At 49.1% G+C, this 24,465-nt stretch overlaps 1 protein-coding gene across 1 annotated transcript in view; it reads right to left on the bottom strand.

Moving 5' to 3' along the window:
- The window catches only part of LOC6599687, a 36,507-nt gene that overhangs the window by 9,424 nt on the left and 2,618 nt on the right, over positions 1-24,465 (bottom strand). The window lies entirely within an intron of this gene.

Below are 24,465 nucleotides of genomic sequence, written 5' to 3'. Positions count from 1 at the left end.
GGAAATGCCGTGAAATCGGCAGACTGTCGTCGTTCTGGAGGACAGACATATGTATACACCCGAAGGTAAAGCCCAATACCCTCTAGAAGAGGGACCCTGGGAAAAAGGTAGCTCGCTTTTCATCTAGCACAGAATCCCCTCTCCAATCTCCCGCTCTCTTTCTGACGTTGCCGTTGCCGTTGCTGCTGCTGTTTCTCTATTTCCACTTAACGAGATTTTTGTTTTGGGGCCATTGTCGCCGGGCGAATAGTAGTTGCCTCTCCTCTACCCCCCCCCTCTCTCTCTCTCTCTTTCGCTCTCTCTATCAACTATTGTAATTGGCTGTCGACTTGTCTTTGTGCGAAAATATTTAATTAACGCCCTTTGTAGTTGCCCCTCCGCTGCTGCCGTTTTCGGGGAAAATAACAACAAATAAACCTGAAATTTGACAAAAGCCTTTGGTTACACTCGCATCTAATTGTCTTGGGCCGCAGATAGTACATATAGTCTAGTCGTATCTCGAGAAAATCCCCCAAAACAAAAGCAAACAAATGTAATTCAACTTCAAAAAACAAAGGCAAAGGCAAATACTATATTTTTAAGGCAAAAACTTGGTAAATGGTAAATATTTTGAAGGCAAAAACTTATTGAACAAAGAAAACAGATGGCTATATCCTATATCCCATATATGCGTATATATCTGCTATATTTTGGTAAGAAAACTGTTTGAACAACGATTTACATGTAATTGCGGAGGCGGAGGCGGAGGCAGAGGCAGAGCCAGAGGCAGGAACAGAACTTGCCACACTGCTGTGGCAAGTTTCAATCAGGAATCTTGTTAAATGCGAAACCAATGCCTCCAAATGTGTTTGTGTGTGTGTGTTTGGATTCTATTTCTTGGGAAATACTTGTAGTTTTTTGGGTACTTTTTGTTGTTCGATTCGAACAAAGCAAATGGGGAAAATGTAAATAAAATGGAAATAAAGATGAAATGTGCAGGAGGCTGCCTGCTGCCAGCAGAGGTGTGTCCCTCCCCCTCCCCCCCCCCACCTCCTCCTCACCCTTCTGCCACTCCTTTGGCGATTTGCCGCTTTGCTGGCCAAATGCGGCTTTGTTCATTTGAGAAGAAAAAGTAATTAAAAGTGTAACTTGTCGGGATTAGTAAAAACATTTTAATTTAGTTGCGATCCATAGAAGGAGGAGGAGCAGCAGCAGGGCCATGGCCAGGGCCAGGGCTGTGTGGAGGGGTTACACGAAGTGGCAGCAAAGTCAAACTGAAATGGGTCAATAAATCCGAGCTTAATTTTATTGCTCTGCTAGCCATCTCCTTCTCTGCGTCTGTCTGTGCAGCTCTCTCTCTCTCCCTCTCCCTCTCCCTCTCCTTTGAGCTATTCTGCTGAGCGAGACGAAGAAATATAAATCGCAATGGTAAACAAATCAAAATAAATGAGTAACAAAAGCAGAGCCATGAAGGAGGAGCACATCCCCCCCCCCGCCACCGTCCGACAACCAATGTGCTGACAAGCTGACAAACTGACTCGAGACTCCACTCGAAACGGGGGCAGCGACGTGGAGGCGTCTCTGGCACGCTGCCGAGCAAAAGGGCAGGGCGAGCGAAGCAAAGGAGCAAAGCGTCGCAAAGGAAGCAGCGAGAAAGAAATTATAGTGGCTGAGCAGGGATTGAGATACGTAAACGTATACGGGATTCAGATACAGATTGCAATTCGCCCTCCCTCCCCGCTCCGCGCCGCTCCCACACGGGACGGAGACCAAGGGAGAGCAAGGGAGAGGGAGTAAAGTCCACTGCTGACATTGTGTACATTCGGGCTCATTTCAATAAGGGCCAACAGAGAACAGAGTACAGCCAACAGCATTTTTACAAGCAGGACATGTCAGAAAGCAGTCGAGGAGTTTGATGGGCATTCCTTTGGGACAAAAAACATATAAATTCGCATTAGAAATGCACGAGTTGATTTGAGTTTCATGTTGGCTGTGAAATAAGCAAACAATGCCCATTGCAACAGCTGCAACAACTGCAACAACAAGTGCAGCGTAAGGTGGCTGCTGCAACAACAATGCACCAGCTTTTTACTGCCTTTCGGTGGTGTTGTTGTTGCTGTTGCTGCTGTTGCTGCTGCTATTGTGGCACGTTCCGCTAGCCTGCGCAACATTCATTTCCTTGTCTTGGTCCTGGTCCTGGTCCCTTGGCTCCTTTGTCTTGGCCATCGTTTGGCCCTTCCACAGATTTTGCAACCGCCCCCCACCATCCAACTGGCAGTGCCTCCTCCTGGCAGTGGCCGTTGTTTTTCCTTCATTTTTCGTACTGCTGCAGCTACAGCCTTTCCATCTTTTTAAATGCGCGTAAACTACTTACAGGCGCATCCGCCGACTGCCGACTGCCGACTCCTTCGTCCATAGGTATCTTGTTTATATATATCTTCAGAGAGAGAGAGAGAGAGAGAGAGAGAGGGCAGAGCAGAGCAGAGCATATTATATATATTTCTGCGGAGGAGGAGCGCAGCAGCGAGGTCGGACAGCGTGAACAAAAACAAACTGCCGGCAAACATATTGCAAAAGTGCAAACAGCGGGCATAAGATGCGTTGAAAATCCTTTATCAGTGAAATTATTTGCGCAAGGACAACAGGAGGAGCAGTAGCAGTAGCAGTGGCAGGAGGTGGAGGTGGAGGTGGAGGTGGAGGAGCTGCAGGATTGCTTTCCAACAACAGCGAAGGCAAAATGAAAACGAAATGAAAATGACTCTGGCAAAAGGGCGTACTGGAACAGAAACTGGCCAAAACAAACCGTTTCCCCAGTTTCCCCCCGTGACCCATGCCCCGCAGTCCGGGGCTCTGGCTTGCTTGCCAAATGTGTTGGAAAATTTCTCGCCAAGAAAAAAAAAAAGAGAATCTCCGTTAGCCCCCGCACCATCTCGTGCCCATTCCCATTGCCAATCCATTCCATTCAGCAGCCATCCTTCGCGGCGCGCCGTTTCACTCCATTCCGGCGCGGAGAAGTATGCTACACTTTTCTTTAATGGCAGTCTCGGCGCTTTTATGTCATAAAAATTGAGCAAAAGCGAAGGAATTCGTACGTACGTACATCTACGATGCGGATGCAGCAGCAGCAGCAGCAGCATCAGCGCCGGGAACTCTTTTATGGCCAAGCGTTTTAGAGAGGCGTGGCTCCACCAAATCTCCCAGCTCCCAGCTCCCAACTCCCGGCTCCCGGCTCCCGGCTCCCGGCTCCAGGTCGTGCTCCGACTGCTGCTCCAGGTCCAGCTCTCGCCACCCCGCACACCTGCTGCAGTGTGCGCAGACAAAGCGCTGCATTATTTAAAGGAACCCAACCGTAGAGAGGCAGAGGGAAACTGTGGAGGCGAGTGAGAGCTCCTGCCGTAAAGGCAACGCGGCAAAATGCAATTAAAGCGCCGCTTCGAAGCTCGCAACCTTTCAAAAATCTACTTGCCAAGTTTTCGCATGCATTGCCAGACAACAGCGAGTGCAACACCAACAAGGGGGCAACAACAAGAGGCAGCAGAGAGCAGAGCAGAGCAGAGCAGAGCACAGCGGAGCACACAACTGGCAGACAAGTTCTAGAAATACTAAAAATACTTAATTTAGCTGAAAATGTCGCTGGCTTTTGTTTTTTCAGTGCTGGCGCGTAGCAAGTTTACAGTTCCTGCCACATCCCCATGCCTCACACACACACACACAGGCGCCCTGGTACGTGCCCCCGTCAAAATACTGGGCCATGTGTGTGTGTGTGTGTGTGTGTGTGTATTTGGGGGACAGGCTAAGTGCAGTACGAGTATGTGTGTGTGTGTGTGTGGCTGAGCATTAGAAACGCTTATGACAAACGGATATTAAGTTCAGCAGTCACGTACCTCAGGTAAAATTCTTTTACGATAATTTTTGCTTAAAAAAAAAAAAACAAGCCAAAAACCGAAAAGACCAGAAACAGGAGCAGCATTCGAGAGGAGCAGCAGGATACAAACAACAACAACAACAACAACGAAAAAAGATTGCAGTGCAAAATGCAAGCCGAGGAGTAGCTCCTGAAGGAAATAAAGGGGAATAAAACATTTTTGTGGCAAGCAGGAAACTCAGGAATCACTCAAGTGGGGTGCGGGAGGGGAGGCTTCATTACGCACTTTAAGGTTGAAAGTGGAGCGGCGGAACGGGGGAGCGGGGCAGGCTCATTTCTGTGGCAGATTTAAGCCTTGAATGCACAGAAAATAAGCAATTTTTGGGGCAAAAAAATGCAGCAAAGAAAAGAAAGGAGAACAAAATGCAGACAAGGAAACATTTTAGTGGTGGAAAATTGCTGCAAGGATTGCCAGAGCATTAGCTGGAAAGGATTCGAAGAGAGAGAGAGCGAGAGTGCGAGCGAGAGCTCATGTACACAATCCTCAATCCTCAATCCTCAGTCAATCAATTACCATCAATCATCAGATTAAATCTGCCTTTTTATTGGCCCCAGTTATAGCCGAGAGCGATACATGCCAGAGTCCAGTGCTGCGGGAGACCCTCTGGGATCTGAGCTCTGAATCGACAACGATCAGGAGAGATTCTAAGCAAAAGTTAAGGTCGATTTAACTAATTAAATTCGAAGCATAATTTATTCGTTGCACGGTGCTAAATGGTGCTGCAACCAGGCAACGTTTATCGTTTCTCGTTTTTCGTTTTTCCACTTTCGTGTTCATTTGCAATTTGTGGCAGCACAATAGCAACAACAATTAAAGGAGTTCCAAACGTTGCACATCCTCCACTCTGTCTCTCTTCCGGCAGCAGCTAACAATTAAGTTAACAGTTTCGGGTCTTCTGTACTCTGGTCCTGTATTCTTCTTGAGTGTGATGTTAGTGGGATTTCGCCAGGATAACCCTGGATATAATCCGTTCCGTACAACTTTCACACCTTGTTGGCTACACAGAACGCACTGCCACTGCCACTGCCACTGGCTCGGGCACTGGCACTTGTACTCCTTCCTGTGCTTAATAAATTCTTACAACAAATAAATATTATTTAATTAATTTTCTAGCTTCCCCCGAAAAAAGGGGGGGGGGCGGGGGCAGACAACTTTTGGTTTTTGGCAACGAGTGGCAGGCAGGCGGGCAGCTGCAATGGCAGTTTGAGAGTTTTGCAACTGCATTTTGTTGCTCGGTTTTTGCACTGTTTTGCGGTCCAGCCGCTCCCCCGCTCCTCCGCTCCGCCGCTCCAGGGGAGTACGCAGTGGTCCGCCGTGTTCCAGCCCCCGGCAGAGGGAGTTCCCTGACCAGTCCCCATTGGGGTTTTTGGTTTCGGTTGGGCTCTGCTCTTCGGCCATGGGGATTTGCCACTAAGGTGGCCCCCACTCAAGGGATGGGGCATGTGTGTGTGTGGCTTCCTCTCGTTGCCCGTTAACTTTATTATGATTATTTCGATGTGTGTGCGTGTGTGTGTGTGTGTGCGGGCCTGGCTAACACGCTTATTGCTGGCAGTACGCCCCCCCCCCCCCCCATATGCCCCCCATGCTCCTCTCCAACTCTCAATCTATTTATTAAACGAGAGTTGATGTTGCTTTTAAAGTTCTTTGACCACTCCGATGACCGTCTCTCTCCCCACTGCCATGCCCCAAATTGCCTGCAATTAGATGCCTTTAATAAAAAGAAACCAGAGAGCGCAGAGCGACGAGCGGGCGGAGCGGGGGGCGGCAGAACACACAGAAATGTTGTTGCTTCTTGAATGGCCAGCAATTATTTAATGGTCCTCTAATAGCCAACATCCGAACGGGGCCATAACAACAGGCAGTCAGTCAGTCGACGTTAACTTAACATTAGGGCCGCCTCAGCCGAGAGTCGAGAGCCGAGAGCCATAGCCAGAGCCACAGCCAGAGCCACAGCCAGAGCCACAGCCACAGCCACAGCCAAGTGGGTGGCTTTTGCCGGGGGAATGGGAGCCACAACGACTGGGCAATGCTCTCTCTACGAAGGAAGGGTGACTGTAAACTGTGAACTGTGACTGGGCCTGTGAACTGTGACTGCTCTCCATGTAAGACTCTCAAAGGTAAGTGCAAGTTCTTTGTTCCTCCGGCTTGGAGGTGGCTTTCATGGAATGCGAGTGCGGGTGCCTGCTCTTCCAAGAAATGGAATCAAAAATTCGCTTAAAAAAAAAAAAAAACCCCCAAGATTCGGTAAAGAGTTGGCTTCCTGGAAAGTCACCCACAAGTCAGGGTATTTTTAGGGTATACTTGGGATGTTCAAAGTACAAATAAAAAAGCCCACAAATTATTACGAAACGCCCCTGCCTACGGCCCCCCACCTTCTGACAACCGGGCTGGAGCCCCTCTCCCACCCACTGCCTCGGTACGCCCTGGAGGGGAGAGCTTCCCGCCTCCTGCTGGGCCTACTGCTCCTCCTCCGTCTCTAATTTGCCAAGTGCCATAAAAATGCGTTTGTTGTGTTGTCTCCGCCTTGGCCTGCTCCTCCGTCCAGGCCAATATGCTTTGTGTGCTTTATGCGGCTTCCCCCCCCTGTCCCACTGCCATCCTGCCCCACGCAGTGGCCTTGTCTGTTTATACTTTTTAATTTGCTGGGGGCAACAATAACGCGTGGCAAATACATAAATTCGCGTCAATTAATAAGAAATTGTGGAGCGTGGAGCGTGGAGCGTGGCAATGCGAAACAAAATGGCAAAAGCGCAAGGCACTGATTATTACACGTGTGTGTGTGTGTGTGTGTGTGGCAGTCACGGATGGGGCAGGAATGGGGAAGCACTCCGAATCGGTCTGCGTACTTCCCCTTAATTGCACACTAAAGAGCGACGACGACGACGGCTGCCTGCCTGCCACCCTGCCACTCACCGAAAGTGAAGGAGTGGTGTGTGTGCTGTGGCATGGGAGAGTAGTCCTGGTCCAGGGCTAAATTACGATGCATTTAATTGCTCGGATTTGGTGCACAGATTTATGTTCGCGCCACTAAGTGGCCTGCTTAAGGCTTAAATGGCCCCGACGACGTGAGGCAGCGCCAGCGCGCCAAGGACACACCACCATATCGGCCAGGATATGAGCCATGTGGCCCGTGCCTCTGGCTCGTGGCCCGTGTCCGTGCCTCGTTCCCTTCCCTCGCGCACCTGTCTACGTGCTTGGGTCGAGGGTCTCGGCTCTCGGCTCTCGCTTCTCAGCTCTCGGTTGCCGGATCGCTGTTCTCGTTCCTCGCTCCTCGTCTCTGGTCTCTCCGCTCTGGCGGCACCAGGCACAAGTCCGCTCTTAACCCGTTCCTGGTTAGTGTCATGAAAACTTGTGCTTCTTGCACAAAGAATCTGTCCCTCCTTCGAGTAGAGTCCTGGATTAAGTGTTATTCACGTTATTCAAATCAAAAAACAAACACTAGTCCCCCGTCTCTGGCATCGGCCCGCTCCAGCGATCCATCAAATGGAATCTTTCGGCCACAGAGACGCCACTCCGCCGGGCGCTGCCCCTGGGACTGCCAGTGGGTTAATTGGCAGACCAGAAAGTATGCAATTACCACGTGGGGGCCAAGGGACTCTCGGGTCTCCGGTCTCGGGCTCTAATTGAAGAAGGAAGCGCTGCGAACGACTGTGTGGGGCGACAACATAATTTTAATTTAATCATTTCCCTGCCACACACGGTGGCACGCTGCCACGCTGCCACGCTGGCACGCTGGCGTGAGGGCTCTTGGAAATCAGTTTAGGAATGTAAATTGATTTTGCGGTAATATGCAATTTGCTAACCGCCAGACGACGATATGCGATGTCCGATGCCAGTATGGCAGCGGCCAACGATGCGTATGCGCAACACTCCACGGTGGTCAGCAGAAGGGTCCTGCTGCGGACGGAAAGTGTCCGTTTGCGGGTCCCAAAACTTAAACAATTTAAGATGTTGCCCCATCAAAAATAAAATCTTCAACTATGAGAAGATGCGGGAAGGACTGTGGCCGTAAAAACTTGCCCAAAAATAAACAGAAATTACGGGGGGGGGGGAAAAAAAACATAGAAGGAAAGCTCGGCGAAAGGCCGCAAGTAAATGAAAAAAAAAAAAAAAAATACAACAAAAAAATGTTCAAGCAGAAAAGCTGCTCAAAAGCAAGACCCAAAGGAAGAGCCAGAGTGGGGAGGGGGAGTGGCGGGGAGGGCCTGCTAAGAGGTGTGTGGTGCGCAGCTCAAGGACCTCCTGCTCCTGCCACCCTGCAGCAGGATGCCTTGTCGCATTACGCATGAGAAATTTTTGCTTTTTAAATTCTTTAAGTAATGCAAATTAAATTTAAATAGCAAATAGGCGAGAGGCAAACAAAATGGCAGCAGAGGCGCACGGTGGCACGGTGGCACGGTGGCACGGAGGCACGGCCAGGACATTCATTCTCTGGGACCGAATCCGGGTCCAGTTCTCGGGCAAACGAAACAAATTTCAAAGACAAATAAGCGCCGAAAACAGCAGCAATTAATTTGCTCTCCCTCCCCGTGTGAGGGCGGGCAAAGGACTTTGTGCCGGAGATCGGAGACGGGCAAGGACAGGCGAGAAAGGACTTTCGCCGGCAAGACAATTGCTGGGGCAGGGCATTGCGTGGAAAGTTTCCCAGGCAGCACCGCAGCAACTTTTCGGCGCAGTTAGCAAACCGCACGGCTAACTGTGAAGCAGAAGCGGCAGCAGCAGCAGCGGCAGCAACGGCAGCAACAGCCGAAACAAGCGACAGCCACAACAGCTACAAGCAACTTAAGGCCCAACAATTTCAAGTTGTTTCCATAAGCAAACAAACGCACCCACACGGCCACTACAGCTACAGCTACAGCTACAACTACGAGCAGGAGCCGAAGGACTAGCAGCAGCTAAGGCAGGACTAGCCGCCATAGAAAGCGGCAACAGCAAACTGGAACACAAGACACAGAGAGGCAGAGGCAGAGACAGAGACCAAGAGATGCCGAGGCTGAGGCTGATGCGGGTGGTGTGGCAGAAGCAGAACCAGAACCAGAACCGTTTCCCTCTGCTTGGCTGCCGCTTACATTTCACACATTTCTCGTATTGCTTTTGGTCCTGTTCCTGCTCCAGCTCCAGCTCCTGGTCCTCCTTCTGGGCTTTCGCCAGTGCTCTTCCCGAGTGCCTTGCCTTGCCTTGCATGCGGTTTAAATTCAAATTTGTTGGCAACAAACAGACAATTAATTTCGCATATACCATGGGATGTGCTGAAGGCGCTTTTTGTTTTGTCCTGCGACAACGACGACAAGAAGCGCTCCGCCATGGCAGCCAGCACTCTCTTCCACACCCAGTCCCAGTCCCAGTCCCAGGCTTCTGGTCCTTCTGGTCCTTCCTCTCCGTTTTGCTGTCTGCGGCCTGGAGGCATAATGGGCATCTAAGTGCCGGCACAGACAGACAGACAACGCGGTTGCTTGGCAGCACTCCCTCTCCTCTGCACATGTGCCATGTCTCAAGGTTTTGCCTACGACCACCGTCACGCCCACTTTTATTAGCTCAATTTTTGTGCCCTCTGCGCCACCTCTCCCGTTCCCATTCCCTTTCCACATTCTGGTTTTGCATTTGAATTTTAAATGTTATTACTTCTTTTAAATTGATCAGCATCTCTGGGAGGAGCAGCCTCTCTCTGCCGCTAAGAGTCCTGCTAATTTATTCATGGCAAATAATTGTTTGCTAAAAGGGCGCAAAAATGTAGGCCCCGCAAATGGTTCCTAATCTGCATATGCTCTGGCTGCGACCAAATTGAAATTGCTTCCCGAGAATCCCAGAATTAGTGTCTTTAATGTTGTGTCGTGGCGTGTTGTGTGTTCGAAGGAGACACATCGGAGGACAGCGTATCCCCCGGGCAACCTAATTGGATTTGTACTTGAGGCTTTCCCGCATTAATCTCAGCTGTTTGCACTCGCCTTCGGGACGGGGACTGGGACTGAGGCTGGGACTGGAACTCGGTCTGGGATGGGGGCTCTGGCCCGTCCATTGTTTGACGAGGGAGCAGGATAACTATTTGCCGGTTTCCATGGGTGGCTTTCCATTACCAAGTACATGACTTAAAGCCAAATGCTGCTGCAAGTCCCTGATCCAGATCCTGGCCGTGCCCTGTTCTTTGTCCGCATTCTGTCCGCGTTAAATTCCAGGGTAAACAGACCTAAGGACATGTCAAGCGCAGCACACGAACAAACAAACAAACAAACAAACAAACACACACACACGCGTACTCCAAGGATATGCTTGGGGGGGGAGAGGCGCTAGAATGCTTCATGGAGGTGTCGTTGGCCGTGTCGGAGTCATAGACAATGATTAAATGCTGCTCATCATTCATATGCAAGACATGAGCAAAGTGAGGATTGCTCCTGCTCCCGAGTCCCGAGTCCCGAGCCCCGAGTCCTGTAATGTAGTGCCATAATCCTTGGCGCAATTTTTGTGTGCACACAAACCGTACCCGAGCAATATGTCGTAATATCCGCCCGCTGCCACGGCCGCTGCCCGCCTGCCTCTCTATTTGCGAGACACACATTTGTATGGCCTACGCACCAGGATATGGCCATGGTCATGGCCAACAGGACATATGAGCTAACTGACAGCAATCTTCCCGGTTGCTCATTCGTTTTGGCGGGGCACACGGATCCCCAGGCAGTGCCAGGGGCAGGGGCAGTGGCAGGGGCAGAGGCAGGAGCAGTTGAAAGTACTAAGCGTGGCTATGATTTAGCGCTTTATTATTTGCCAGGTCCTGGCTGTGGCTCCACTCTGCCAAGCCGCTTTTCCAACCTGGCCAAGAACTTGCCTCGACGTGACCGTGTGACCCACCCCCTGCTCCCCCCTCCCCCCTGTTGTAGCTTGTGCCTTGTTTTTGGTCGTGTGTTGCTTTCGCCGGGGCACATAACATTCTCTGACGCCGCTTTGCAGCCACTTCATCAATTATTCTTAAGCATAAAATATTTGTCACTTTTACTAAATTTATTGTGACAAGGCTCCTGCACACCTATCACGCACACACACACACACACACACACACACACACCATGGCCCAGCTGAAAGGACACTTTATAAAGAGCTCTGCATATGAATCACGTGCGTAATGGCAAAGGGAAGCAAAGTGAAGCACAAGGGAACGGGCAGAGAGAGAGAGAGAGAGAGAGAGTCCTGGTTTGCTGCCATTTTCCTCAAGTGGACAACATTTTGTTCTGCACACCCTACAGGAAGAGGTGCTTCTATTTCTTGGACAAAGACGTGAATTCCCGCAGCAGAGAAGCGAGAGGATCAGCGGTTGAAGCAGGGTCTGAATTGATGGGGAACCCCCTCGCGAAGGGGAGAAACAAGGCCATGGATCATCTCTTTCTTCCTTTAAGATTCGATAAGAGAATCGGTTACATTGTGGCTTTTGGGCTTTGGGAATCGAAGAACGAGGATCACCCTCCACCGGCCCTCCGGCACACCCGCTCAAATGGGGTTTCCTTCTCCTTCAGGGCATAGCCACTTCGTTGGGGGCCACCCCCTCGATTGCAGCCGAAATTTTCTTAGTTGTACTTTCATTTCCAGGTTTGTTTTTGCTGGCACTTCCGCCCACGTTTTGTAAGCCATATATTTTAACGTCCTGCGTATTTGCCTTTATTTATGCCTCTGCCCCGGCGATGTGGCGATGTGGCGGGGGAGAGTTCTTCGCTGGCTGCCGTTCTTTGGCTCCACCCGCTCCACCCGCTCCACATGGCTGGCGCATGTGTTATTCGAGTGTTGGGCCCAACTCGAAGCGCATTGAATTGAAAGTGCTGGGACGGAAGTCGGTGTCAAGTGTCGCGGAAGCTTTCTGGCACTTCATCAACTTTGAAGTAAGCGTCCGCCCCGAGTCCTGCCCCCAGCACCGCCAGCAGAGGCAGCAAAATCATGGGGGGGGGGGGGGGGGGGTCCTCCTGGCCACCTGCCGGAATGGCACCACAAATCAGATAAGCGCGCACGCGATTAATATTTCTCTGCGAGTCCTGCGAGTCCTTTTGTGGACCGGAGAATCAAAGTGACTTCTGCTTGAAGTTGCCGACAACTTTTCTGTAATTTTCGTCAGACTGAAAAGAGAGCGGGGCGGAGGGGGGGGAGGCATGCCCCCTGAGTCAAAGAGGGGGTCAAAAGCAGCAGCACAAAAAACCCATTTAAAATCCACGCGGAAAATGGGCGCAGAGTAAACTGTTGACATTTCAGCCTCGTCCACATGACACCACCACGTGGTGCCGAAGGGTGGAGGGGCGGAGGGGTGGAAGGGTGGAGGGGCGGTAGGGCGGAAGGAAGAAGGTGCATGCACGTGCTACTGCTGTTGTTGCTGCTGTGGCTGTTGCAAGTGAAGTGCGCTCTTGCCTCTAAACAGCCATGCAGGATGCTCTCTCCTTTCTCCTTTCTCCCTCTCCCTCACGGGTCGTGTGTTTGCTAAACACCTACACAAATGGCATCCCAGTCCCCGTCGCCGTCCCCGTCCCTTTCCCTGCCTCTGTCCCTGTCCCCATCCCCCGCATAGAGCTTGACAAATATTGTTGAGCCCTGTGGAAAGCGAGCATCTAAATGAGAATCACAATGGGACAAGCTCCAGTTGAGAGATGGAGGACCACAAACAGGATCGACATTGGAGTCTGGCTCCCACTCTGACTTTTGCGAGAGCAGGTCCAGGGATTAAGAGACAGAGGTTTGGGATTTGGGGCAGGAACAGGAAAACGAGACTGTGGTGGGACAGAGGGACTGGCAGAGGCCGCAATCAGGTGGCAACATGCAGGTGAAATGCAAATAATTTTTGTTTTATCTGTAACGCGGGAGGTTTCCCACTCTGTCCCCTTTTTTTTCTTACTTTCTGTAGGACCTACCTCCCCCCACCCACTCGCTAGACTGTTTGCAGAGCTTCCCTTTCCGCCCCCAGTTGTTGCTGTTGTTAAGTGTGCAAGCCCCCCCCCCACACACACAGAGAGAGAGAGAGAGAGAGAGAGAGAGAGAGAGAGAGAGGGAAAGAGAGCCACTAGAGAACTAGCTAAACAGGCAAATATGAGACAAGTGACTGGAAATGGAACAGAATGTTGCGGATGGGAGAGCAAAACAGGAAAAGTCACAGTCGCTGGAAAATGTTTTTGGTTGAGTTTTTGCAGTGCTGAAAATACATATTTATAAATAGCGGTACATCTGTACATTCCAGAGTACTGTAGGTATTACTCCCAGAATGTCAGAGGCTGGTTTTCCAACTAAATACTGAAAGGGAAAGGGGGTGCAATGCACCGTCGAGTGGGCCATGAGCGGATCCCAGGCAGAGAGAGAGAGTCAACCGACCGTGGTGCGCTACCGCATGACGCGCGACGCGACGTGCAGGAAAGAGCCATTCATGGAATCAACAAACAAAAACTAATACCAATTACGCGAAATTCTAGCATACATATGGGGATCCTCAGTGAGCTCCCTACACGTGAGCAGTAATCCGCTCCAGAAACTCCAGAAATTGCGGGTTGAATATTTATTCTTAGTTTCTTTCCATATCCTCTTACGGCCGTCTTCTCGCTTCCGAATTCGAACTCCTACTCCCCTATCGATATATCTTTCTATGGGGTACCCTTGACTATCCATAACGACTATCCATAATGAGTATCCATTAACTGGTTCGAGGGCTGCCAACCCTATCTTCATTCCAGAATCGAGGTCTAGTACCAGCGCTTTTCTGAATGGCAATTTTGCAAAATTGAGTAGAAAATTAACCAAAAAACAGAAAATTACGTGGGCAGATTAAGGGCAGACCTTAAAGGCCGTAGCCTTGACTATTTCTGTTACAACCAGGACACAATCGCCAAATCCATTCTTGTGGACCAAATCATGTGCAGAACTCTTTCTTCTGCGGAAATATACATTTCCGTGTCACGATTTTCTACGATTTTCAAGACAAAAATCCTTCGATTAAGTTGAAGTTTTGCTGATGCATATCCTGCATGCACTGCCACTGCGAAAGACTGGCTAAACGTGTACATTCCTCGCTGCAGAACGCCCCAAAACGGTTGTTGTATCTGTAAAAATGGATGCTGTGCAGGATTGGCCATTGAAATATTGTCATATGCATACGACATACCACGAGATAAAGGCATCTTTGGGCATTCAAGGGACCCAATGGTGTGTCTCGTGAGACACTCGTTTCAGAGGAGTGCAAGAAGTGCTTTGAAGATGGCTTTCAGTCGTTGCAAAAGTGTCTCCCATCATTTTCAATGATATTTCGTTGGTCAATAGAATGGGGAAAATTCTGGAAATTTTCTAACTGCCTGCCTGCCTGCCGGCCTGCCACATACAGTACGTCCTTATCTGCTACGATTTGCAGTGATCAAAATAAATATTAATGCAAACAAAAGCACCTTCTCTTCATCGTCAACAGAGATTGTAGAATTTTCTTTTGAAAATACTGATTTTTCATTAGTTGCTTGGGCAGGGCCTGTCCGCGTTGTACTCTCTGCTTGTGGTTGCACCTACAGCATGTACAGCCACTCCTTGCAACAGCTACTCCCGGCTCCGACTCCTACGAATAGTTGACATTGAGTGGGAGATGAATGCGGCACAATGAAATCTGTCAAAGGAATTGATTTGATTTGAATTGGAATGGAATGCCTGTTACAGGCTGGCTTTGCCTCCTCCGTTCATCCTTGCTTCCCTAGCCGTCCCTGCCCACCCTTCGTCCCGTTTGTATCCCATTGAGTGAACGCTAAGCTCGAGCTTTTGTGGATGCCTCCTCTGTTGGCTCTGTTGCAAGTATTGCTCTCCATTTTAGTTCATTTCTTTCTGGCTCTCTCGCTGTTGCATATTTCTGCGGATAGCTGTGTAAAGTAAGGCAAATGAAAATTCATTTTCTTCGTTGTCTCATCGCCGCACAGTGGCTGCCAAAAGTCACCTTCTGAGTGGGCGCTTCTGATGGACAATTTTCCAAGGATATCGGAAACTTTTCAGCCTTCAAGGTTGAGCACATTTTCAGTGAGCAGAAATGCATCTTTCGGATCGTATGAAAAATGAACTATTTATGGTTTGATTATTGTTTTGGTCTCTTTCTTTGGGTGTATTTATTGTTAACATTTATTGTTCAAGGTCAAAAATAAATTTGCTTGTTGGAAAGACTCCCAAAGAAGGTATTTTCTACGTTGATTTGACTTTCAAAAATACTATTCCGAGCTTTGAATATTCTTTAAGTATTTCCTAATCTATATATGCGTATAAGTAGGTCCCCATCTGCGTCTAGAGCGATATGTGTCGACATATCCCACAAAAGCCCTGCCGCAGGTATAAGAAATATGATATAATAGGCATAATAAATATAATAGAAACAAAAATAGTATACAATTATTATTTATAGTGAAACTAACCATAAAAATAATTTATATATATATTAAAAAATTAAAAAACAAAAATCTACAAAAAAAATCAAATCAAAAAATTAAATACCAAAAAAAAAAAATAAAAATAAAAAAAAAACAAATGTAATTTTACATAGTAAAATATTAATATGAAAAGTTAAATTTTTCACTTTGATTTTGAAGAGCTTCTGGTGGTGGTCCTGCAGGAAAGATTTTCCTCTCGTTTTTGGAAGCAGCAAATAGCCGAAAGAGTCCACTGTGCGGCGAGGCTTTCCCGTGTACTTTCCTTTATCCCCCAGCCCATTCTCCCTGCCGCCGCACCTCCCCAGTTGTTTTCATAACTTTTTCGCTTGTTCGCACGCAATACAAAAAAAAAAAAGAAAGGGAAAAGGAAAAAAAAGGATAGAGGAGGGAAGCCACCTCTAACGCAGGGCCTGGCTTTTGTGGTTGTCTCTCTCCCGCTCTCGCTCTGTGTGTGCTGGCTGCTTCATGTGGAGCATCCACATCCACATCCACATCCGCAGGAGGTGCCCCAGAGTCCCTGCGCCACAGCCACAGCCTCGGCCTCAGTCAGTCAGCCATCTCGTGGACTTTTATGCCGGGAAACTAGTTGCATTTTTATAAACGCACTGCCGCACTCTTTTTTGTCCACATCCCCCCATCCCTATCCCCCTCTACCACCACCCTGTTTGCATGTCTGCCGCGGTAATATTTACTGACGCCGTCGCTCCTGCCACGCCCATCTGGCCCTCTGGAGTGCCCTGTCAAGTGCACTTGTCTGCGTCATGGCTATTTTGGCCCGCACAAACAAAAATGAAGGGGCAGGGGGAGGTAGAGAGGGGGGCTCCTCTCAGTACATAGGGTGGGGAGGGGCATGCTGGAAGCACTCTTTTGCACTGACTATTGACTGAGCCGATTTCACTAAATATTTACCTTGCAGCTGCGTCACAAACCCTGCCCCTCCCCCCCCTCCACCGAAACGCAGCAGGAATTTCAATATTAGTTGCAAAAATATACAATATACAATATATTGTATATACAAACCGTAGCTATATGCAGGATATATGCGATATATATATGCGATATATATATGCAACAGCCTAAAATACCACAAGAGTGTGTGGGCACCGCTCCCCGAGTCACGTAACATTTCAAAGTGTAGTTAATTGATTTTTCAGCACAATGCCAAGCGCAGCATCAGCAGACTGCAGACTGCAGCCCGCCGGCCCCCAACCCCCATCCTCGTGGGGGGAGCAGCACCACCCACAGCACCCCCCACCCAGCATTTGACGAGGCAAGTTGACAGGAGGTTCCAGGAGGGGCAGAAACAGCACCGCTTTGTATGCAACACAAAAATTGCTTCACTTGTTTGTTCGCTTTTTACATAAATGCCATAAATTGCGTGTTGTTGTCAGTTGATTTTCTGAGGGGTGCGCGGGTGCTGCCACACTGCCGCAGTGCCGCAGTGCAACGAGTGCGAAAAGTGTCACAGAGGGAGGGGGGGGAGGGGCGGGGGCGGGGTTTTCTCCTCCACTCGAATCCTCCAAGCGAGGCGCGATAAATAAACAAAAATTGTGTTTGCTCCTATGAATATGAATAAATATTTGTCGCAGCAGCAGCTGCAGCTTGCCACAGGAGGAGCAGGCAGGAGGCAGGAGGCAGGAACAGCATGTGCCAGCAAAAATGAAAGTGTCAACATTTAGGCCAGACCCCTGGACTAGCTAACTGATTGCTTGACTGAATGACTGCATGACTGACTAACCGACTAACTGACTGACTGACTGACTGACTGACTGACTGACTGACTGACTGACTGACTGATGTCGTTGGCAACAATAGAAGTTGCAACAGTAGAATTCCGAGACATTTTCGGGCAAATTGCTGCAACAAAATGTCGTCGTTCCCTTTGCTGGGCCATAAGTTAGTTGTTATTTACAGCTGATTGATTGATTGATTGACTGATTGACTGACTGAACGACAGTTGTGCCGTTGCCAGAACTGAGCAGCGCGTGAGTGAGTGACAGCCCCGAGCAGAGTTTTCTTACGAGGCAAACGAGGGAAGATGCTTTCCCGATAATAATTACCGTAATGACAGCCTGGGAAATTGCCCGAAAATTGAACGAAAATTGAACGAAAATTCCACAGACAGCAAATCCTACTGGACTGTGGACTGGGAGCTTCCATTCAATTTTCATTTGATTGGCAAATTAAAGTACAACAAAATCAAAAACTATTTGCACTCTCCGGCCGGAAAGTTTCTGCCGCTCGTTGGCCAATGAAAGAAGTTAAGAGTCTGGTTTGGGGTCCAGGGTCTGGGGTCGGGGATCTGGGCTATGCCATTGGCCTGGTCAACAATTTCCACAAAATAATAAATACTGGCCTAGGGTCGCTTCCTGTGACCCCCACACGTACCAGGCAGGCGGAGGGGTGGGGCGGGGGGCAGGGGAAGCCAATCAATAGGAAAAATAAACCGCAAAGAGCTGAAGAACTGAAGAACTGAAGAGAGAGAGACAAAGTTGAGGAAAAGATCCCAAAGAAATACAAGTAATATGCAAGCATTTGATATACACTTCGACGGAGTGCCAGACAAACGACCCTCGACGGGGGAGGGGATGGGCAGGGGATGGAGGGTCTCTCTTGTTCATGTATTTTATAATTTCCAATGCAGGAAGCAGAAGAGGTGCCACAGCAGCAGTCAGTGGCCCTGGACTCGTGGTGGCTGCTGGAGATGTTCAGCAGAGCCACTCACGTGCCGCATGGCTTTGATTTGTTTCGTTACGTTTCATTACAACAATCATGGCAGCAGCCATAAGCCCCATCTATGTGTATCTTTCTCTTTCGTTTAGAGTGGCATTTCATGTTCCACACAGAAACACACACACGGACAGACAGACACGGACAGATACACCGGACAACGTTACGGTTTTTGATGCGCCTCTGTCGTACTACAATATTCTCAAGAGATCTGGGGGGGAGGGGGCGGGAAATTTGCAATTTTGTTTAAAACCCCAGAAAACAAAAAGGCAACAACTTGAACTTGCACATCCAGAGTGCCACAGTGCCACATGCCACATCATCATCTGCCAGAGGAACGTAACGTGCAGGGGCGAGGAGGGGGAAGAGGGGGATGGAACTGTCCCTTTTGGTAATCGGAAAATTGCAACCTGACCATCGACCATCGACCATTGACTATTGTTTGGGGATGCTTCTGCTTCTGGAGCCGTAGCATGCATCATGCACTTTTATTATTATGCCAAATATTTTGTTACCTCAGAGACACACAGACACATCCCCTGATGGATTTTCCCTTTGGGTTTCGCCCTCGCATCACATGCACTGTGAGCAATCGATAGTGACACTCGATATATATTTTAACGCCAGAGAGACAGAGAGGGTGAGAGGGAGAGACAGCCAGTGGCACCATCAGAGTGGGAGATGGACACGGAGAGAGCATTCTCGATGGCAGTTCATTTGTCTTTTCCTGTCTATGTCTTTGGCTTCGGGAAACTTTGTGGCTTTGCACTTTGTGTGTGCCACTAACACACACACATGGGCTACGATGCGAGGGGAAAATTTAATTTATTTTGCAACTAAATCGATTGCAGACACAACATCAGCATTAGCCATGGCCACGGCCACGGCCACACACACACACACACACACACACACACACACCAGGAAGGAACAGAGAGCTCCTCCTCGTGCCACCCCTCCAGAGATCTCCCTCCCGCTCTCTATCGTTCGAGCAAACTTTGGCTCCGGTTATGGCTTTGGCTAATTTCTTATTTAAGTTCGGATCGGGGCCATTCCGCAAATCCGTTTCGCTTAGCAAAAACTTTTTTTTTGCCACCACGGAATGCGGCTTTTGAGTTTGAGCACTTCGGATTTCTGGATTTCATTGCAGATTGCAGCGTGGAAGGTGCTGCAATTATTCGAGTCGATTGAAGGTGAATCAGAGAGTCTCAAGCGAGACTGAGAGTGGAGATTGATGGAGAAGGTGGCTTTTATTTCTGATTTCATTAAACAAGTTCTTTGTTCATTCAATTAATTGGGGGTGGGCTTTCTATGTCCCACAGGCCATGAGAGGCACTGCCATGAGGGGCACTGCCTTGTTTCTGGCTATCTCGTTCCGCCTTTCAGGCCCCTCTCCAGAGAGAGCTGCCCCTCACGTCTTCTTCCAGGGTCTGGGTCTGGTCTTCAAGTCTCGTTTTGATCTTGTTTAATGGTTATTCCTCCCACATTTCGTATGGGCCACCCAAGAATCAGTCTCTTATCCAGCTGTCCTTATCCCTGGTGATATCTCTCTCTGCCTCTCACTTTCACTCTCCTGTTGAATCGTTCTAGCAATTTCAGAGGTACTATCCCACATAGTGTTGAGGCCTTTTTGGCTTATTGCTTTTTTGGCCAAACCAATTCGAAGGGACTTCATTTTTTTGCCAAGTGGAAAGTGAATGTCCCATGTCTCGCACACACACACACACACACACACACGCATACACCCTGTGATTCTCCTTGTTGTTTGGTTGCTTCTTCTTCTTCTCTTTTTTTTTTCTCTTTCTGCTCTCTTTCTCACAGATTTTGTTGTTCTTTTTGTAATGCAAAAAGCGCATCAGGCATTTGTATGCATTAGCTGGCAAAACGAACATTTTATGGCCAAGAGAGTGGCTAAAAGGGAGGGAGTGGGAGATGGTAGAAAGAGAGGTTTAGAGAGAGAGAGAGAGAGAGGGCGAGGAGAGTGGGGGGGATACTGCACCCAGTAGAATGGCTGGGGAATGGCTTTAGCACAAATATGCATGTCGGCACATTCTTGCATAGAATTGCACTTAAATGCAGAAAATGGCACACAGCATAAGCGTCGTTGTCCTTCAAGGGGCAGGGAAGGGAGTGGTGTGGGGGGGGGGGGGGGGGGGGGGGAACAAGCACCAAGAAATTGTGGCCAGAACTGGACAGCAGGGAAAGCGAGAGAGAGAGAGAGAGAGCACTTCTAGGGCCATCCCAAAGTACGTCATGAAAATCAGGAAACAGGATATATTAAGTTTGAGGAATGGACGACACTGGACACACACACACACACACACAAATGCAGCAACACTACTGCTGTTGTCGCAACAATAAAATAGCCGCAGCAGCAATGCTAGCAGGCGGAGGAGGCAGCAACAAGAGCCGTAAAAACTGCCCCATGGCCCACTGGCAGTGGCACTGCCCCTGCCCCTGGCCCCGCCCCCAGAGCCTGCGACACTTTTTATTGCCACACATAAAACAGGAACAGCAGCAGCAACAGCAACAGCAACAGCAACAGCAATGGCTGCCCCGTCTCTGTGTGGCAAAAGTTTTGTGTGGCGCTGCGCTGGGGCTCCGTTTTTCAATTGCCTGCCACAATTTCTATTAGTGTAAATATGCAAAGTACATGAAGACATGAGGCTCAACTTCCGCTGAGCATGGGAATATAAAACATGCAAATGCAGAAACTGTAACAATGTTGCTGCCACGAAATGTTGCTGCTCCCATAGATGTTGCCACTCGGCTTCAGCCTCTAGCCTCTCTGTCTCTGTCTCTCTGGTATTGGCATTTCTGGTATTATTCGTACAATTGCTGGTCATATTTAAAAATCTCATTTGAAAGCGGCAAACGCTTTTCTCGTTCACACTTCATTTGATAGGAGCAGCCAAAGGAATGGACCAGCAGACCAGCGATAGAGAGAGAGAGTGAAAGAGAGACAGAGACAGAGAGAGAGAAGGAGAGCTGTAAGAGTGAGAAAGGAATTTAAAGCAGACGCCCATTAAATGAATGGAGAGACGTTTGAAAACAGAGAAGAAACATTAGTGAAGCAAATTGCAATGAGCAATGAGCAATGAGAGCAGAGGGGCCAAAGGAGCCAAAGGAGCCAAAGGAGCCAGCGGGGCCAGCGGAGGAAGGAAAGCGAAAATTTCCCTGAATGGACCAAAGAGCACGGCCAACAGAAAGAGAGTGGGTGTAAACAGATAGAGAGAGAGGGAGAGCGAGAGGGAGAGGGATAGAGTGGGCGAAAAATGCTAATGACTTAATATCCCATACCTCCAGCTACTGGATAGAAGATATTCCTTTGAAATACTACTGCCGGCCAGCAACGTGTTAATTGGAAATGTTTCACTCGCTTTTCCTGGCCCGCCGCCTGCGCCCTCCCCCCCCCCCCCCCCCCCCTTCCCCCTACCCCTCCCCATCCACGCTTTTCCATTGCTGGCGAAAATTCATGCTAAATTATTTCATTCCACAATTTTCACAATTTAATGTTGCTGCTGCAATTTATTATTAATTTTCCCCGAAAAAAAGGAGGCCGGGAAGGGAGGAGAATCATTGATTCGAATTTAAAACATATATTAAACATAGTCAAACAAAGTCGAAATAGGAGATTCCAAATTGATTTCACAGCAAATAATAAACCATTTAAACGATACGATGCGATACATATTGTTTCGATGTGCGAAACGATGATTTTTTGTGACCTTTAAAGCAACAAAGTAATTTTATATTTTTAAATAATTTAAAAGATTAAAAAGGTATGCATTTCCTCTCCAAAAGAGCCTCAAATAACTAATATTTGTGATCTATAAGCACCCGGCTCACTCGCTCTATACGATACATATTGTATCGATGAGGGAAACGATGCTTTTTCGTAGCCATTAAAGCAACAAAGTAATTTTGTATTTTTAAATACTTTTTGTGGATTAAAAGAGTGTCAATTTCTCCCTCAAAAGAGACGCAAAGGGACGCCAACCCCCGGCTCACTCGCTCCCCGAAAGTCACAGAAAATCCAATTATTTAATCGTATAAATATGGGTAGTATATTAAGGCTTGCAGCCCCTGGCGCTCTCCCAATACCACTTCGTATCCATTTCAGGATTTTCTAAATTTAAATCAACAAAATTCCAAATAATTTCATCGCATGGCATGGGTAAAGGTCTCCCCCCCCCCCCACACACACCCTCCTGCAAAGCTTTCTACATGCCTAATTCCGAACCCAATTCCAATTTCAATCCCAATCCGAACTGCGAATCGAATCCATTTTCAGCATTTGCCACGACTCTCATTCATGCAACAGAAGTCTGTGTCTGTGTCTGCAGCATGGCTCGTGTGTGTGTGTGTGTGTGTGTGTGTGTGTGTGTGTGAGTGTGTCGCTTGCGCACTTTTCGCTTATCAAAGACAAATATGAAATATTAATAATCCACAAAAACGCGGACCGGCCCAGGCCATGGCCATGACTCAAAACCCAGGACCTCGGACCCGGGGGCCGTCTGCCACGGCGGGGCGGTGGGGTGGGGTGGGGTGGGCTTTTGGTGGCATTAAAAATGCAAATTTCACCGTCGACCAGACCAGACCGGCCAGACTCTATCACTTTAATGCCTTTCACTGTGATTTGGCCCGGCTGTCCCTGTCTCTTTCTCTGTCTCTGTCTCTGTCTCTGGCACTGTCTCTGTCTCTGGCTGTGTCTGGGCCTAACCTGGCGACCCACTCTCTGAAAAGCTTTGGCTGTGCGGCAGCAGCGGTGAATGCAACACGTGCGCCATAAATCATCACGGGAGGCGCTTGGGGCGGGGCGGGGAATGCGAGTGGTCTCTGCTGGTGGGTAGGCGGTGGGGGCGTCGTCCATGCGCCTGCAACGCCAACTTACGCTAAGCGCCCAAAGCGAGCCAATTTCAAAAATCAAATCAAAAATAGTTTGCCAACTTTCAAGTGCTTAAACCCCTGGCCAGGGCCAGAGCAGGGCCAGAGCAGGGCAGAGAAGTCGCTGTCGTTGCACCCACCGACAAACAATGCAACAAATTGCAGGCGGCAGGCGGCAGACACACGAAGCCGCAGAGAGCGAAAGCCACGCAAAGGAGGAACTTTTGTAATTGTCTTCGCGGAGAGCGACACGTGGGCGCCCATTGCCACGACCATGTCACCTTTATGACGCTCCCAATGGGGCCTCCCCCCACCCTCTGCAGCTGCAGCTGCAGCTCTAATAGACAGCCATAAGCACTGTCGTTGCCATTGTGGCGGCATGGCGGCATGGCGGCAAGAATCGTCATTGTCTGGGGCCCCAAAGCAGATAGCAACCACATTCCAGAAGGCAGTCTTTTGGCTGAAGGGCGAAAATTAATCAGGACGGTAGGGCACACATCTTTCTTGATCTTTAATCGAACGGAACTCTCGAGCTTAATGTCCTGACGGACCCAAGTTGTTCCACGTAGCAATCCCCTCTCTCCCCCCCTCCATTTAAAAGGCTTAATTGAATGAAAAGTTTCCCTCATACTCCCGCACTCCCCCGTCTCCCGCTCTCTCTGTGTGTGTGTGAGTCTTTGTGTCGACTGTTAATTTGCTTTGAATGAAGTCGAACATGTGCGACACGCCTCCACCCAGTTCCTGTGTCCCCTGCGCCCCTCCCGCGCCTGCAGTCCCTGTGTCCCCTCCGCCCCTCGTGAGCCTGCATCCCGTGGAGAAGGGAAAGGAAAGGCCCCATGCATATGAGAAGTACATAGTTTTGGTGGCATATCGCTGTGGGTTTTGCTGCCATTTGTGGGTGCAAATGTCACGTTGACTATCTGCCTCCTAGTCGTCGTCGCAGTCGTCGTAGTCCTCGTTCTGTTTGCCGCGTAACTACGTGCCGTGGGAGGTTGTGGTGGTGGTGGCATGACACCTTTCGATGGATGTGGAAAGCTGGTTTCACTCGCTTAAAGCATATAGAGAGGTGCCAGCATGTGAGAGGAGACGACTGTGCCTCTGACTGTGTGTCAATGGGGTCTGTGTGGGTCTGAGAGGGTCTCTGATGCTTGATTATGGTGTTAACCCTTCCGTGAACTTGCAGCAGCAGCAGAGGCAGAGGCAGAAGCAGGTGTGACCCCATCGTTCTCATTCAAATGTCACCATTTCAATTGGCTCTGGCAGTGCCACAACCATTTCCTCTGCTATTTTCATTCCACTCCCCCCTCCCCCTCTTGTGCTTGTTCAAAAGGGGTAGGCGGGCGGGGGGACATTTGTATAATGCATAAAGTGTCGTCGTCAACTTTGCGTATACGTAATATAATGCGGGGCGGTGCGGTGCGGTGCGGTGCGGTGCGGTGCGGTGCGGCGCGGTGCGGTGATGAGCAATTAGCAAACAATTGCTGCATTTTCACTCAAAAATAAACAGTGTCCATCCATGAATGAATGAATGACAGACAGAC

This window comes from Drosophila persimilis, unplaced genomic scaffold, assembly GCF_003286085.1.
Source record: "Drosophila persimilis strain 14011-0111.01,24,50 unplaced genomic scaffold, DperRS2 tig00000676-arrow-arrow-pilon, whole genome shotgun sequence".
NCBI classification, from domain to species: domain Eukaryota; kingdom Metazoa; phylum Arthropoda; class Insecta; order Diptera; family Drosophilidae; genus Drosophila; species Drosophila persimilis.
This window is presented reverse-complemented; position numbering and strand designations above follow the sequence as displayed.